The sequence below is a fragment of the Engystomops pustulosus genome, chromosome 8, assembly GCF_040894005.1.
Source record: "Engystomops pustulosus chromosome 8, aEngPut4.maternal, whole genome shotgun sequence".
In the NCBI taxonomy this organism is placed as follows: domain Eukaryota; kingdom Metazoa; phylum Chordata; class Amphibia; order Anura; family Leptodactylidae; genus Engystomops; species Engystomops pustulosus.
In genome coordinates, this window is record NC_092418.1 from 18,870,120 (window position 1) to 18,878,616 (window position 8,497).

Genomic DNA, 8,497 nt, shown 5'->3' on the forward strand with positions numbered 1-8,497 from the left:
ATTTGCATCTAGTACCATTTTGTGAGGAATTAGCAGGGGGACTTGCTACCGTTGTGTTTAGCTCTTAGTGGCACACATATCCACCTCAAACACCAAAGTGGGAAAATTTAGTAGGGGTTGGATTTCAATTAGGCACAGTCTGCCATTTTTCCTTTTTTATTTTACGTTTATTTTGTTTAATAACTCAGTGTCATCTCATCTGGCATAGTAGTGTGCTTTCATACTTGGCTAGAAAATAGCCATAGGAGAATCCAAACGGCTTACGCCTACAGTAGCGTTATATATTTGATTTCTGGTTGATCTGCTGGTGGCTGTACTTGCTGCAGTGCATCTACTAGCCAATTGTGAGCAATTCGTAGTGAGACTTGCGACCGCTGTGTTTTGCGCTTAGTGACGCACATATCCATTGCAAAGACCGAAGTGGGAAAATTTAGTAGGGGTTGGATTTCAATTAGGCACAGTCTGCCATTTCCTTTTTTATTTTACGTTTATTTTGTTTAATAACTCAGCGTCATCTCATCTGGCATAGTAGTGTGCTTTCATACTTGGCTAGAAAATAGCCATAGCAATAGGATAGCATCGTTTGGTTTAAAAAACTAAAAAACACAAAAAAAAACAAAAAAACACAAAAAAAAGTTAAAAAAAAATTAAAGTTATAACTCTCATTTTAAAAATGTTTAACCCAAGGGCTAGGGGTAGAGGACGAGGGCGGGGACGTGGGCGTCCAACTACTGCAGGGGTCAGAGGCCGTGGTCCTGGCCGGGGTGAGACACCACCTGCTTATGAGGGAGCAGGGGAACGCCGCAGAGCTACACTCCCTAGGTTCATGTCTGAAGTTACTGGGACTCGTGGTAGAGCACTGTTGAGGCCAGAACAGTGCGAACAGGTGATGTCGTGGATTGCCGACAATGCTTCGAGCAATTTGTCCACCAGTCAGTCTTCCACGCAGTCCACCCATGTCACCGAAATCGGCACTCCTCCAGCTCCTGCACCTCAGCCTCCTCCCCCCCAGTCTGCCCCCTCCCAGGAAAATTTGCCATTTGAACCGGCATACTCTGAGGAACTGTTTTCTGGACCCTTCCCACACTCACAAACCACTTGTCCGGTTGCTGCTGAGCAATTTTCCGATGCCCAGGTTTTCCACCAGTCGCAGTCTGTGGGTGATGATGACCTTCTTGACGTAGTGGAAGAAGTGTCTAAAGAGGTGTCCGACGATGAGGAGACACGGTTGTCAGACAGTGGGGAAGTTGTTGTCAGGGCAGGAAGTCCGAGGGGGGGCAGGAAGCCGGGTGAACACAGTGCTTCTGAGACAGAGGAGAGTCCTCGACCAGAACAGGTTGGAAGAGGCAGTGGTGGGGCCAGACGGAGAGGCAGGGCCAGAGCTGGTGCATCAGCGCCAAATGTGTCAACTAGTGAAGCTCCCGTGGCGAGGGCTCCTGCGGCGAGGGCTAGATTTTCCGAAGTCTGGAGGTTCTTTAAGGAAACACCGGATGACCGACGGACTGTGGTGTGCAACATTTGCCAAACCAGGATCAGCAGGGGTTCCACCACTACTAGCTTAACTACCACCAGTATGCGCAGGCATATGAATGCTAAACACCCCACTCAGTGGCAACAAGCCCGTTCACCTCCGGCCGTGCACACCACTGCTCCTTCCCCTGTGTCAGCTGATAGTCAGCCCCCTGCCCAGGACCCTGCCACAAAAACCCCATCGTCGCCTCCACGATCCTCCACAGCATCCACCAGCGTTCAGCTCTCCATACCCCAGACGCTGGAGCGGAAACGCAAATATAGTGCAACCCACCCGCACGCCCAAGCCCTTAATGTCCACATCTCCAGATTGCTTAGCCTGGAGATGCTGCCCTATAGGCTAGTAGAGACCGAGGCCTTTCGCAACCTCATGGCGGCGGCCGCCCCTCGGTATTCGGTCCCCAGCCGCCACTACTTTTCCCGATGTGCCGTCCCAGCCCTGCACCAGCACGTGTCAGACAACATCATCCGTGCCCTGACCAACGCCGTTTCTGACAAGGTCCACCTGACCACGGACACGTGGACGAGTGCTGCCGGGCAGGGCCACTATATATCGCTGACAGCACATTGGGTTAACTTGGTGGAGGCTGGGACCGAGTCTGACCCTGCGGCTGGTCATATACTGCCGACGCCGAGGATTGCGGGGCCTACCTCGGTCCAGGTGTTTCAGGCCTACTATGCCTCCTCCTCCTCCCACCCCTCCTCCACCTCCTCCGAATTACCATCCGTGGGCATGGCGCCATCAGTCGGTAGCTCTAGGCACAGCAGCAGTGCCGTCGCTAAGCGACAGCAGGCGGTGCTCAAACTGCTGAGCCTAGGCGATAAAAGGCACACCGCCCAAGAGCTATTACAGGGCATCACGGCGCAGACTGATCTGTGGCTGGCACCGCTGAACCTGAAGCCAGGCATGGTTGTGTGTGACAACGGCCGTAACCTGGTGGCGGCTCTGCAACTCGGCAGACTGACACATGTGCCATGCCTGGCCCATGTGTTAAATCTGATAGTTCAGCGTTTCCTCAAGACATACCCCAATCTGTCTGATTTGCTCACGAAGGTGCGCCGCATCTGTGCGCATTTCAGGAAGTCCAGCACAGATGCTGCCACTCTCAGGGCAGCGCAGCGCCGCCTCCAACTCCCCGCTCACCGACTGTTGTGCGACGTGCCCACGAGGTGGAATTCAACACTGACCATGTTATCCAGAGTTTACCAGCAGCGCCGAGCGATTGTAGACTGCCAGATGTCAACTTCCACCAGAACTGGTAGTCAGGTCAGTCAGCTTCCTCAAGTCTACAATGAGGAGTGGACGTGGATGTCTGATATCTGTCAGGTGCTGAGTAACTTTGAGGAGTCAACACAGATGGTCAGTGGCGATGCCGCCATCATCAGCCTCACCATCCCGCTGCTTGGCCTGTTGAAAAACTCTCTGATCAGCATGAAGTAGGAAGCTTTGCGCTCGTCACAAGAGACGGGGGAAGAAGATTCCCTTGTTGATAGCCAAAGCACCCTTAGGTCTGTTTCTCAGCGCATATCGGAGGAGGTGGAGGTGGAGGAGGATGAGGAGGAAGAGGAGGAGAATGTTGGCGAGACACAAGAGGGGACCATTGTTGAGTCCTTCACTGTTCAGCGTGTATGGGCAGAAGAAGAGGAGTTGGAGGAGTTGGAGGAGGAGGAAATGGACAGTCAGGCCAGTGAGGGGAGTGAATTCTTACGCGTTGGTACTCTGGCGCATATGGCAGATTTCATGCTAGGCTGCCTATCCCGTGACCCTCGCGTTCAAAGAATTTATTCCAGCACCGATTACTGGGTGTTCACTCTCCTGAACCCACGGTACAAGCAAAATCTTTCCACTCTCATCCCTGCAGAGGACAGGAGTGTGAGAATGCATGAATACCAGCAGGCCCTGGTGCACAAGCTGAAACAGTATTTCCCTTCTGACAGCGCTAGCGGCAGAGTGCGTAGTTCTGCGGGACAAGTAGCGAGGGAGAGTAGGCGAGCAGGCAGCTTGTCCAGCACTGGCAAGGGTACGCTTTACAAGGCTTTTGCCAGCTTTATGTCACCCCATCGTCCTAAATGATCACACAGCTCCCTACAACTACTGGGTTTCAAATCTGGACATGTGGCACGAACTGGCGCTGTACGCCTTGGAGATTCTTGCCTGCCCTGCCGCTAGCGTCTTGTCGAGCGGGTTTTCAGTGCAGCTGGTGGCATCATCACCGATAAGCGTACACGCCTGTCGACTGACAGCGCTGACAGGCTGACGCTTATTAAGATGAATAAAGCCTGGATTTCTCATAATTTCCAATCTCCACCAGGTGAAGGAAGCTCAACCTGAATAATTTATCCACTCCTCCTCCTCCTCATTTTCCTCCTTCTCCTCCTCTTTGTACAGTAAAGCAGAGGAAACTGGCTATTTTTTGACAGGGCCCACTGGCTCTAGCTATAGTACTTTATGCATTTAATTTTTCTGGAGGGCCACCTACCCGGTCCTCTGTTTTAAACAATTTTTGGGAGTGCCACATACAGGCACTCAATCTATTCAATTTTTCTGGAGGGCCACCTACCCGGTCCTCTGTTTTAAACAATTTTTGGGAGTGCCACATACAGGCACTCAATCTATTCAATTTTTCTGGAGGGCCACCTACCTGCTCCTCTGGTTTGAAAACTTTTTTGGACTGCCACATAGAGGCACTCAATCTATTCAATTTTACTGGAGGGCCACCTACCTGCTCCTCTGGTTTGAAAAGTTTTTTGGACTGCCACATACAGGCACTCAATCTATTCAATTTTTCTGGAGGGCCACCTACCCGCTCCTCTGGTTTGAAAACTTTTTTGGACTGCCACATACAGGCACTCAATCTATTCCATTTTACTGGAGGGCCACCTACCTGCTCCTCTGGTTTGAAAAGTTTTTTGGACTGCCACATACAGGCACTCAATCTATTTCATTTTTCGGGAGGGCCACCTACCCGCTCCTCTGGTTTGAAAACTTTTTTGGACTGCCACATACAGGCACTCAATCTATTTCATTTTTCTGGAGGGCCACCTACCTGCTCCTCTGGTTTGAAAACTTTTTTGGACTGCCACATACAGGCACTATCCAAATTAAATTGTCTCCATAGCAGCCTCCACACGTTGTCTCCATTGCTACCTCCAAACGAGGTGTGTCAGGCAGAAATTTGGGTTGTTTTCATGGATTCCACATCAAAGTTGTTAACTTTGTCGCCACCCTGCTGTGTTATCCACAAAATATACTGGCAAACTTTTATCATTTACCAATATTATTTCAGCGCTTCTTGCGCATCTGTTTACATTCCCCTCACCCGGCATATCCTAAACTTATAAGAACGCTACTACACTTGATCTTATACAAAAGGTTCTTAGAAGTGCTGTTTGGGGAGTAGCCTAGAGACAGGGGCTTGGATTGGCGAAAGCTCACCTGGCAGCGGAGCGCCAGCTCCATGCGCATCATGCGCTTCTTGCGCATCTGTTTACATTCCCCTCACCCGCCATATCCCAAAGTTATAAGAACGCTAATACACTTAACTTGGTGCAGGCTGGGACCGAGTCTGACCCTGGGGCTGGTCATATACTGCCGACGCAGAGAATTGCGGGGCCTACCTTGGTCCAGGTCTCAAAGGTCTAGTATACCTCCTCCTCCTCCCACCCCTCCTCCACCTCCTCCTCCTCCGAATTACCATCCGTGGCCATGGCGCCATCAGTCGGTAGCTCTAGGCACAGCAGCAGTGCCGTCGCTAAGCGACAGCAGGCGGTGCTCAAACTGCTGAGCCTAGGCGATAAAAGGCACACCGCCCAAGAGCTATTACAGGGCATTCCACATCAAACTTGTTAACTTTGTCGCCACCCTGCTGTGTAATCCACAAAATATACTTGCAAACTTTTCTCATTTACCGATATTATTTCAGCGCTTCTTCCGCATCTGTTTACATTCCCCTCACCCGCCATATCCTAAACTTATAAGAACGCTACTACACTTGATCTTATACAAAAGGTTCTTAGAAGTGCTGTTTGGGGAGTAGCCTAGAGACAGGGGCTTGGATTGGCGAAAGCTCACCTGGCAGCGGAGCGCCAGCTCCATGCGCATCATGCGCTTCTTGCGCATCTGTTTACATTCCCCTCACCCGCCATATCCCAAACTTATAAGAACGCTACTACACTTGATCTTATACAAAAGGTTCTTAGAAGTGCTGTTTGGGGAGTAGCCTAGAGACAGGGGCTTGGATTGGCGAAAGCTCGCCTGGCAGCGGAGCGCCAGCTCCATGCCAAGATCCAACTAACATAGTTTTAACTGCAGCACCTTTAATCTACTACTAGTTCACTGCCTCCATACATGGTCCCCTTATCAAACGAGCTGTGTCAGGCAGAATTTTGGGTTGTTTTCATGGCTTCCATGTTAACTTTGTCGCCACCCTGCTGTGTAATCCACAAAATATACTGGCAAACTTTTATCATGTACTGATATTATTTGAGCGCTTCTTGCTCACCTCCTTTGGTTCCTCTCTGCCACCCATTGGTTTGAAGCCTGAGTCCATTTAGGGTATGTCGCCATGACACTCTCTAGCCTGCTGCCGCTGCCTCTGCGTGCCGTCCCCTATAGTGTCAGGGTCAATTATTGGATGTTTTAGATGCTATCTAGCTTCATTCTGTCACTCTGTCATGGCCATGCTGTTGCCCATAATTTTGGCATAATGGTGCGATTAAGCAGCCTCAGAGGCATCCATGCATGCTGCCCCTGCTGTTTCCTGTCCATTTCCGTGGTGTTTCCATCCTTTTCTGAGGTTCCCAGGTGTTTGGCCAAGCTTCCCTGTGCAGAGCCTTGGTCCCCTTGAAAAATGCTCGAGTCTCCCATTGACTTCAATGGGGCTCGTTATTCGAGACGAGCACTCGAGCATCGGGAAAAGTTCGTCTCGAATAACGAGTACCCGAGCATTTTAGTGCTCGCTCATCTCTAGTCATTTTCAATCTATTAGGGTGCGGTCAGGTGGTAGCACCTCTCCGATCATACTCCAGCTTAGGCTGGTGCCACATATACCGCTTTGTCTGCGTTTGCAAACGCAAACGGGTCTCAAGAAAATTACCGGCGAAATTGCGGCGAATTGCCCCGTTTTTTTGGCGCACGCAATCGGATTCTGGCGCATCGACGCCGGCATGCACGCAACGGAAATCGGGGGCGTGGCTGTCGCAAAACCCGACGGTTCGGAAAAAACGCTGTATTTAAAAAAGATTTGGCGCTCGATGCGCACTTACCTGCACCCAGGATAGCTTGGTGAACTCCAGTGAACTACGACGGACTTCAGCGCAGCAGCGACACCTGGTGGACATCGGGCGCACTACCTTAGTGAATTGCCGGAAGATTCGAATCAGCGTAGGAGAACGCGCTGCTGGATCGCGACTGGAGCGGGTAAGTAAATCTGCCCCAATGTGTTATCTTTATTTTATGGGTCATCACGATTGTGGCGATCATGATTGCCCTGCACAGAGGGTGCCTATTGTCTCTGTAATGCCAAACAGCCGGGATCACAACTATTGGTTACTGCAGGATCCGAGATATCGCGTACTTATGGGATTGCACGGACTCAGCTTATCTCATGATCCTACTGGGAAATGTAATGTGGTCTCTGGGGCTCATTTACTAAGGACCTTGCGCCAGTTTTCTGTACAGTTTTTCTGCACATTCTCTTATGTGCAAACTGCTTGCACAGGTATTTAAGATGTGTCGCATTCAACCCTTGTGAGTTGTGGCTGCCCTATTCTTCCTGTGACACAAATTTCGTCATTGAAATGGACGTTCCGGTGCTCAGTCAAACTGTGCACCACATTTACCATGTAAAGTCAGACAGAAGTGTCACACACCCCATGTTAAAGGTGCACCAAAAAAAAAAAGTTGGTGCACTCTGTTGGGGCAGTGCAGGAGGCACCAGAAATCCTGAATCTGGCGCCCCCTGCACACTAAATGTAGTAAATGTGCCCCACTGTGTCTTTAAGACATTCCTTGTAAAACCTGTGATTTGCTGAGTTCTGTGCTTTGGGTCAGATGTAGTCAGTAATCTCAGTGACAACTTAGACTTTGTCTTTAAAACCTCCTGATCAGCAGCTAAGAGGAGTTAATACAGTAATGGACGGATAACTTAATGAATTTAACCACTCAATCCCCTTTGAGTGGAGGAGGCTTATATTTAATGTGTCTGACACTCCAAGATCTACAGCAGAAACATTCCATCACTAGAGACAGAATCATTCCCAGCTTTCCCAGACTACTGAATGGCCAATATGCCTAATCGTAGTGCATTACTTCATTCCCTGGAATATTTGCCAGGTATTTTATTCTTCATCTCTGCACCCCTTACCTGATTACCAAAAAGTAAAGTGTATAATGTGAGAGACGCTCCAGCAGTGCAACCTACTCTCTGCTCTGATCGGAGATCTGATCTATTTCTGTATGGTCTGTTATTAATCCCATGATGCCTCAGCACCTCATCACTTAGAGACTGTACCAACTCTGCTTGCTGGGTGAACAGTGTGTTCATTATTTTCACTACAAATTCCTGAAAATTAACTAGACCATAAGTATAAAGTCAGGGAGGCTACACTGCCATTTTCTACATTCTAACTTTGTGACAGGAGCCTAAAATCAACTGATTATCAACTAGGATCGGAGCTTCCCCAGGTTCATCCAACCTTGAAAACTCAAGGAAAGCTGAGTTTTAACTTTTATAAAAGCTGGGAGGGAGTCTATTAGATGTCCCAAGTATGTTTGCCATTCAAATCTCAAATAAATCAGAATAACAATAGCTGTCGAGAAATGTTATAACTCATTAAGCTTTCCCACGATTTAAGAAAAGCCGGGTACCAGTGTATTGGTGTCCACAATTTCCTAGATGGATACTAACTCAATGTGACTCTTATTAAATTCCTCCCACCAGGGTTGTCACTCAGATTTCTCTAAATC